Source organism: Protopterus annectens, chromosome 5.part0, assembly GCF_019279795.1.
Source record: "Protopterus annectens isolate FY-2018-M chromosome 5.part0, PAN1.0, whole genome shotgun sequence".
Classification (NCBI taxonomy): domain Eukaryota; kingdom Metazoa; phylum Chordata; order Ceratodontiformes; family Protopteridae; genus Protopterus; species Protopterus annectens.
The window spans coordinates 142,839,091-142,847,904 of record NC_056735.1 but is presented as its reverse complement, the minus strand read 5'-3'; positions in this window follow the sequence as shown (position 1 = coordinate 142,847,904).

The window sequence follows — 8,814 nt, the reverse complement described above, 5'->3', positions numbered from 1 at the left end:
AGAGACAAACGTGGAGGAGAGAAAAAAGAGTTCACACATAGCAGGTAGTTATGACAATTAAACAAACAAAAAAGCTTTACATGAAGACACAATTAATAAAGTAGCTTATATTCATGCCCTTATTTTTGAAAGAAGCTATTGGAATCACTTTTAAGCTAGTAGTACTGTGACATTATAAAGTAGTCTAAACTATCATTTGGAGGAACTCTGAATCAGGTTTACTGAAATTGGGAGCAAGCAAAAACAAACACATAAGCTTCTAATATCCAAACATAAACTATACCAGCAAAAATAAAAAAACAACTGGAAAGCTACCTTAGAGAGAAATTACTGTACTACTCTATGCAGGGACAGTGAGGTTACAGTGTAATGCTACGCCTGGAGGGCTTTCAGCTGCAATTAGAGCAAATATGGCATGCAGGGTTTTTAAAACCTTTGGTGTGTTGTACCTGAGCAATCACTTGGGGGGTGGGGGAAGGGAGGGAAACCTTCTACTGGAATTTAAAGTAGCAGGGGAGAATCCAAATGACTCTGCTAAACCTAGCTAATTATCAAGGACAGCCAAGGAAATAAAGTAAACATACAGGCACCCTTGTTCAAGGACTGGAAGGTTTCTCCCAAGAACAACTATGTGTAGGAATACACCACAGGTGGAAGTTGTATGCTGCTTACTAGTCTGCAATGGCAGATTTTATTCTCTTTTATATTTATATTCCCCTTTGCTCATTGTTTGCTGCACACAATGTAGCTAAAGATAAAAGCAGGTGGAGACTTTGCACCTTTGTTTGGTGTTTAGTGAAGAACAAGTATTGAGGAGGAGGGACTGAAGGCTATGACTATTGAGAGGGGATAAATACCTTCACATATAACAAATTATCAACAGTGAAATGGAATGAAAAGGGTGGGGTGGGCTAAGAGGAAGAAGGTTTGCAGCTATTGCCCCTGGGGTATGCACTCTAGCTGACTGTAACAGATTTTAACAAGGCATAACAGTAGTTACAAAAGCTGGCACCTACACTACACAAGCGGCAACAACAAGGTTCCTGGACTTAAACCAGGGGCTGCAGTCTATTTTTGGATGATTGTTGGTTAGAGTTTTCTTTGCTTTTAGCTGGAGTGAGAGGATTCCTTGCTCACACAAGTGGGGGGGGGCCCAAAGCGATCAGGTCCTCAGTGGCTACTACACAAGCGGCAACAACAAGGTTCCTGGAGTTAAACCAGGGGCTGCAGTCTATTTTTGGATGATTGCTGGTTAGAGGTTTCTTTGCTTTTAGCTGGAGTGAGAGGATTCCTTGCTCACACAAGGGGGATGACCCAAAGCGATCAGGTCCTCAGTGGCTATTACACAAGCGGCAGCAACAAGGTTCCTGGAGTTAAACCAGGGGCTGCAGTCTATTTTTGGATGATTGTTGGTTAGAGTTTTCTTTGCTTTTAGCTGGAGTGAGAGGATTCCTTGCTCACACAAGTGTGTGTGTGGGGGGGCAAAGTGATCAGGTCCTCAGTGGCTTAGAGATGCTACACCTGGAGGGCTTTCAGCTGGGTATTGTATCAAATGCCTTAGCTAGGTCAAAGTAGGTAGTATGCACCATTTTGTCCTCATCCATTGCTTTAGTGACTTAATCAAAGAATCCCACCAGGATGAATAGGGATGATCTGCCCTTGACAAAACCAAGCTGGATTGGATCCAGTGTTTGATGGTTCTCTATGTTCGTATTAATTATTTCCATGATAATTCTTTCCATGGCTTTGCATATGAGACTAGTCAGACTTGTGGGTAAATAGTTCCTGGAGTCCATTGATGGCTTGCCTTTGTAAAGGAGGACAGCTGCAGTTCTCTATTTGTATAGCACAAAGCCTGTCTGGAAGCTGTGGTTAAACAGTGATTCAAGGGGTCATGATATGTTATGTTTCAGGCTATTTAGGAGGCATCCTGGGATACTACTGGGGCCCATCAATGCAGTGTTTTTAACCATCTAGAACCTGCTGCTACCTAGTGATAGTTGGGGGGTTTGTTTGATGGCATTGGGGGGAGCTGGGGGTTAATTTTGGAGCTGAATTTGTCAGCCAACAGATTTACTGTATTTTCTGGTTCCATGCAGATGACTCCAAAGATCATTCAGAGGTGCTTTTATTTTTTTCTATCAAAGTGTAAGCATGTGACCTAACTATTCTACAAACACTGCAATAGGCAGATGACAACAAAGATGTGAACAAATTAGTCAAGAAAAAAACATTAGACCAGTGGGACCCAGCATGCACGTATCAAGTTCTATCAATGACTCTGCTTACTGTTATGATAATTATTTATGTGAAGATCCTGCTATTGGAACAGTAATCAGTGTGTTTGACCTGCTTAATGGCATAATAAGAGTTATGACAGCTCATTGTAAGCTGAAATCACTGAAATTACACTTCTTAATATTTGCATCCAGTTACAGAAGGGATCTGTCTGAGGTATAATAGCTGTTCAAAGACTTACCTACTCAGTGGGGCAATGCATCATTTACTGTTGTAAATTAACTGGGTGATGGCAGTGGTCCTGCTTAAACATACAGCTTCATAACATAATCCAAGGCTGTCTGCTTATGATGCACTAGTCATGTGGTATCTGTGTTCGTCACTTATGTATCAAAAGCTGCACAGTGAAACAGAAGGGATCCTGTTAGTGCTGCGCTAAACAGGTTATGGCAGTGTTCTTTTTTTGCCAGTCCAAATTGACCATTAATATTCTCTGCCCCCATATTTTTCAATTAACCCATGTGTTTCTTTTGGTCTTAGGGCTCAGTTTAATCATATTATTCTTACTTTTAGTCCAGAGTGAAAGTTGATCACTTGGGAACATCAGCCACCATCCTAGAGGCTGGAGTTTTTGCTAGCCCTAAATCCCTTCCCCAGTGTGCTCATTACTAGGCTGGCAGACTATACAGAACAGAGTGCATGCCCTGCCTCAGGGACCAAGGGGTGGTCATGCCTTTTCTAGTTCTGCTACCCCTCAGCCCACTGTCTTCTCTCAGAGTTCCAGCCTCTGCAAGAGCTCCACTAGCATGATGCCAGTATGTCCCCACTCTCCCATGATAGCCACTCCCATCTTCCTTTATATACCTTTCAACTGTCCAGAGTTTCACAGAATATCCAGATTTTTGTCTCAAAGGTCTGTTCCTCATACAATTTGTGGTTTTCTGGCAAATCACTGTGATGATCTGAGGAATGAAATAACTAAATAATGACATACATTTGAGCTTCAGACTTCATGTCCTTCAGAAAATGCATTTTAACACAAATCCTGTTGTTCTAGCGACTTTCTAAGTTTATAAGAGTAATATTTAAAATCTGTCCTTATGTTTGGGCCTTTGTCCCCCCATTATGTCAGGCTTTGTCCAGATTTCTTGGGTTAAGAGGTTGAGAGATATGTTCCTTTACCACATCATCAAGTGCTTGAGATGCTGATTAAATTCAGGCTACCCAAGTGATAGTCAAGGCCTTAGCCCTGTATGCCACCACTGAAGCTGCAGTGACCCTTTCTAATGAAATGACAGTTGCATAGTTTTATGGTTTGAGATTATCTGCAATACACATCTCAACAGCAGCGGCAAAGAACCGAAAAAAGTATTTACATTTTTAGATGGTTTGGTTTCATTCTACATGATACGCAGCAGAATTTAACACTTTTATTACATATAGCATATATTAATCTGTGTTTCTGGCATAGAAAAATGGCACACAACATTGCTTACATGCAGTGATTTTCTAGCATTTTGTTGACCTGCTCCTAAATGCATCGATGTTTGATGATTATACCAGCCTGCCTGACATATAAGCTGAAATAAGCTTGATTATTGGCATCTAGTGAGAATGTAGCATTTGTTAAAGTGGAGATTGAACCAAGGAAAGTTCTAAGCTGCATTTTTCCAAAATTACTAACATTATTTTTTTTTGCCACCTTAACTGATGCAAATAATTTCCTTTTGCCTTTAGTGCTTTATGAATTATTTAGAAATTTCAGTATTGATAAACGGCACATTTGATTTGCACATAAGCTTTTTGATGTGAGGAAACAGATGGCATATTATAGTTTACTGACCTAGTTTTTTATGCTAAACACTGTTCTGTGAAGTCTGTGCACTGGCTAGCTGTGATGCTGTGATATATTCCTATCATTCTGTTTAGAATATCTGTGCAAGAAAGATAAAATAGGAGCATTTCTTCACTATGATTACATTAACTTTATAATAAGTAAAACATGAGAAAAATACTGTGATAATTCTCCTTGAGTTGTTTTTAATTTAAACGTAGAAAGTTTCATTTGTGTATTTACTGTTAATAAACTTACATATAATATACATATTCATATATAGTACATGCAAATAGCTTACAGGAAATTTTAATTGTGCCCTTCACTGTTGCAGAAAAGAAATATGCCTGCAAAAACTTTACACATCACAGAATCAAAGAAATTAGTGGATTAGGATGAGACGATAGGAATAAATGCAAGTGCTGATGAACTAAGCATTCCAGGAGCTGGCAACATAAAAGAAATACCAAAACCAATTACTAAAGTTCATCCAATTAAACTAGATTAAGAAAATACACGTAAACATATTAAATTAACCAAATATTTGCTGACTCTGTGGTGTACAGGTATGAAGTCTGAGTACGACCCAGCCAACCTAGGGTCATGAAGTGGTCTTGGTACTGGTGGATTCAGGACAGTGGGAGTGAAGAGGTACTGTATGCTCACCTGTATTAGGTGGAGGTTGGGAGATGTGTCTTGAGGAAGATGTTTCCCCTTTCTGAAGGAGACCTTAGATTTAGTGGGAGCCAGCCACTTGTGATGGAAGGCCTAATTTGCCTGAGGGGCTACATCACTCAAGGAAGCAGGTAACAGCCTCAGTGCTGCCCCAATGTATGCCTCTCCACTGAGTACTTATATGGTACATACAAGAAGGTATGCTCTTGCCTGGTGTGAAATACATAAACAGAGTCACATTTATTGACTAAATATTCACCAAGCTAAAAAAATGCCTGAATAGTTAAGATAATTTTACAAAATTCAAAATAAAAACTTAATAGCTTTCACAAGTAATATGAAGTCTGGGGCATGCAATATAAAAAGGCACATTTGCATTCAAGCATTGTGTTGTGCTGTGTCAATTTAGGATTAGTTTCTGTTTTCAAATGTTGCTCTTCAGCTCCAAAGAAAAACATTTCATCACTGCTACCCCTTTAGTAACTCTCATTTTGGGTTTAATATAGACTAATCCTCTGGGATACACTTTACATGTCTGTCCTGTGCATTACCTGTAATTGCTATTCCATATGTTATTTATTTGCTAAATTCTGATCATTCGATAAATGTATTCAAAACTATTGCCTCCCTTTTATGGACAACTTGAATTTGTTAAAGTACTCACACTAAGAATGCAACTTTCTGATAAAGAATTGATATCTTTCATAAACCTAAAATTTGAACTGCTTGTCACACATGATGCAGTTTTCAGTTAACCTGCAGTCTAATTATTTCTCTAGGTCTCCCCAAGAACAGTAACATATCTGTCCTTATACGTATTTGGGGTGCATATCATAACATCAAACCATTAAAACATTGAATACGAAAACCTTAAACTTGAAAGTTTGAAGACTGAAAATATCGAAGCTGCGGAACATCGAATTCTTTCCAGGGGAAAGAATTTGGTGGGCCGTTTCTGCGGCTTTGTTATTTCCTCCACTGTGGTGCGATCTCGGAGTTGGTATATAAGTAGGGGGTTGTGGGGGCATAGCCCCCCACGTTGGGGAGTGTGTGGGGCAAAGCCCCCCACATTAGAAATAGTTTGTAATGTTCATGTGTTTTGTGTTTTGTACTGGAACAGTGAATTTTTTTCCCAGGGAAAAAAATCACTGTTCTCAGTCTTCAAGGTTTTCAGCTTTAGTGGTTTTGGGTTCGATGTTATAACATTCGAAGTTTTGACACTTCGATATTATGATATAGACCTCACATTTGAATAGGCTAAGCATTTTTAATCCCTCACTTTCCAGGAAGACTGTTCCCTTCATCTACCAACTTCACTGTGAAACAATGTTTTTTTTTTGCTATCTACTTCTATCATCAAGTAGTGTCTTCCCGGTCTTATTTCTTTCTGTGAAGAATGTCCTCCATTGCACTCTATTTATTCTACTGCTTTTCTTAATGTCTTCTGCTGTGTCATTCCATCTTTCTTCTGATATATTTACCTCATTTATCACCTCTTCGTCTAGCTTTTGATGCTAAAACCTAGAGCACTTTCATTGATAACACCTGAGATATCTCGATATTGCCTATGTTCATACAGATATAGTCTCCAAAATACCATAGAGTACAACAGGCGACAGTCTCAGAATATATCAAAACAGGAATAATGAATCTTTGTCTCAATGGGTTATACTTTTTCCTAGGTAACAGTCATTGTACTCCCAGCCCACCCTTACGCTTTATCATGTTGTTTACTTGCCTTTGGTTAATCTGTTATGAGAACACCCTGGGCCCATTTCTTGTGTGTGATGCTGTAATTCTCCATAACATCATATACTATCCATCTTGGGTTTTTTTTGTCTCTTAGTTGCATAAGTTTACAGTTATGACCAATTAATCTTACCACCTATTCCTCCTTGCTATGTCCTTTCTTATTCTTCTTACATACTCTTCTGTAATGGAATCTTGCTGTAAGACTTGAAAAAACTGCAAAAGATGCATATTCACCAGCCAGACCCTAAGCAATGTCACTTACATCATTATATCATCTGACCCTTTGCTGAGCCCTGTAACAGTCTTACAGTAACCTTCTTTGCATTGAGGTTGGATCCACTTTATTTTAAACTTTGTGCCTGGCTGACTAGTATTTTGCATACACTAACTTTATTTTTCTGGGATACAGTTCATTATTTTTAATTGTAATATAGAATTAACTGTATTTTCATTTTACTGTCAAGATAGACTGTAACTTATAATATTCTCAGCTCAACACTAGAGCATGTGCCTGATGTGAGCTTGTCCCTGTGAATCCGTGCTGCATTGCACCCTGTGTGCCACTTGCCTTTCTATATTCAACATTTCTTTTCTTTAGAACTGATAATAGTTTTCACTATCACCGACGTAATGCTGAAATACTGATACTGTGTTGCATTTGCTTGCTACTTTTCAGTTATTGTGCCCTTACTCCAGGATTTGTTAAAAGTATTTCATTACAGTTATTTTTTGAATTTCTTTCTTTTTGAAGGGGAGTACTACCTTCAAAAGAAAGGCATCGCAATGGGTTCACCGTGTGGTGGCAGTGTCGCCAACCTGGTAGTTGCCTATTGGGAGAAAAAGCATTTATTCAATTTCCCCCTTTTTTTGGAGACTTCAAGAACATACACCTAGTTTTTGGATGATATTTTTATATTGTTCAAGGGGGATGGGGAATCCGCATTAAAACTCATTGACCACATGAACACATCTATTGAATTTTTAAACTTCACGTATCATTTCTCGACGTCCGAGATTGATTACCTGGATGTTTTATTAACCAAGGATATAGACAACAACAAATTTTGTTCTACAATTTTTAGAAAGGCAACATACTGCAATTCATTTTTGCACTTTTCAAGTTGCCATCCTTGGAAGCAAAAGCGTTCTGTGGTCAAGGGACAATTGGTCAGAGCAGCACGTATGTGCAGCAGTGACCTTGCCTTTGAAAAAGAGTGCACCTTCTTGGTTGATATGTTTTTGAATCGTGGGTACCCGACCAGTCTTCTGTTTGATCTTAGAGATGAAGTATCCCGTAAACGCCTGAATGGGTTTTATTTACCATTATTACTTCCAAAGGAGCAAGATTTGGCTCTTTTGACTGTAGACTCTTTTCACGATCCAAACGCGAATGATACTTTGGAGTCTAGTGTTGACCACGAATCTTTTCATGATGGCACTAGCCGTAATTTTTCTACTGCTTTCATTTCCCTATACAACTCAAGTTCTGGGCACTTGTGTTCTATCCTACGTAAAAATTGGTCCTTCATTACCCATGCTGGTTTGCAGGATAGGCTGGGTCCTTCCCCACTGTTCATTTACAAAAGGGGTAACAACTTGAAGGACCTATTGCAAAGAAATATAGGCCTTGATTCTATGGTGAAGCACAAAGGCACATTTACTTGTGGGTGTTGCAAGTGGTGCAGACACCTCAGGGTTGGTAATTCGTTTTCTATTGGCAAGAAAAATTTTTTTATCAACCATAGGATCACCTGTAATACTAGATCTGTTGTGTACATCGCCTTTTGTGAATGTTGCCCTGCCTTCTATGTGGGAAAAACGGATAGGCATCTCTGTGATCGTATTTACCAGCACTTATATGCCATCAAAAACAAGAAAACTGACAATGCCCTCTCTAAACATATTTTAGGTAATGGAGGGCATAGTTTCCTTTTTATGGGAATTGACAATATCAAACCAACTATTAGAGCGGGACCCCAATCTTTAATATTAGAAACCTGTGAGTTGGAGTGGCAATTACAACTGGATGCTTTTTCCCACCCCGGCTTGAACGATAATTGCAACATATCGTCCATTTTAAAATATAAAAGTTATTTGAGGTAAATGGCTTCACTGCTGTTTCACCTAGCGGGTTAGATAATTGTTTTTTCTTTTTGCCTTAAGGGTTCGATTATTAATAGAGCCCCTATACTACTTTCATTGTCATTATTACCATCCCTTTTATACACATTTTATTGTTATCATTATTATTATTTTCATGTATAGGTGAGTTGGCTTATTCTAGCCTTTGCTTTCTAACTGTTCTTAAGTAGGGG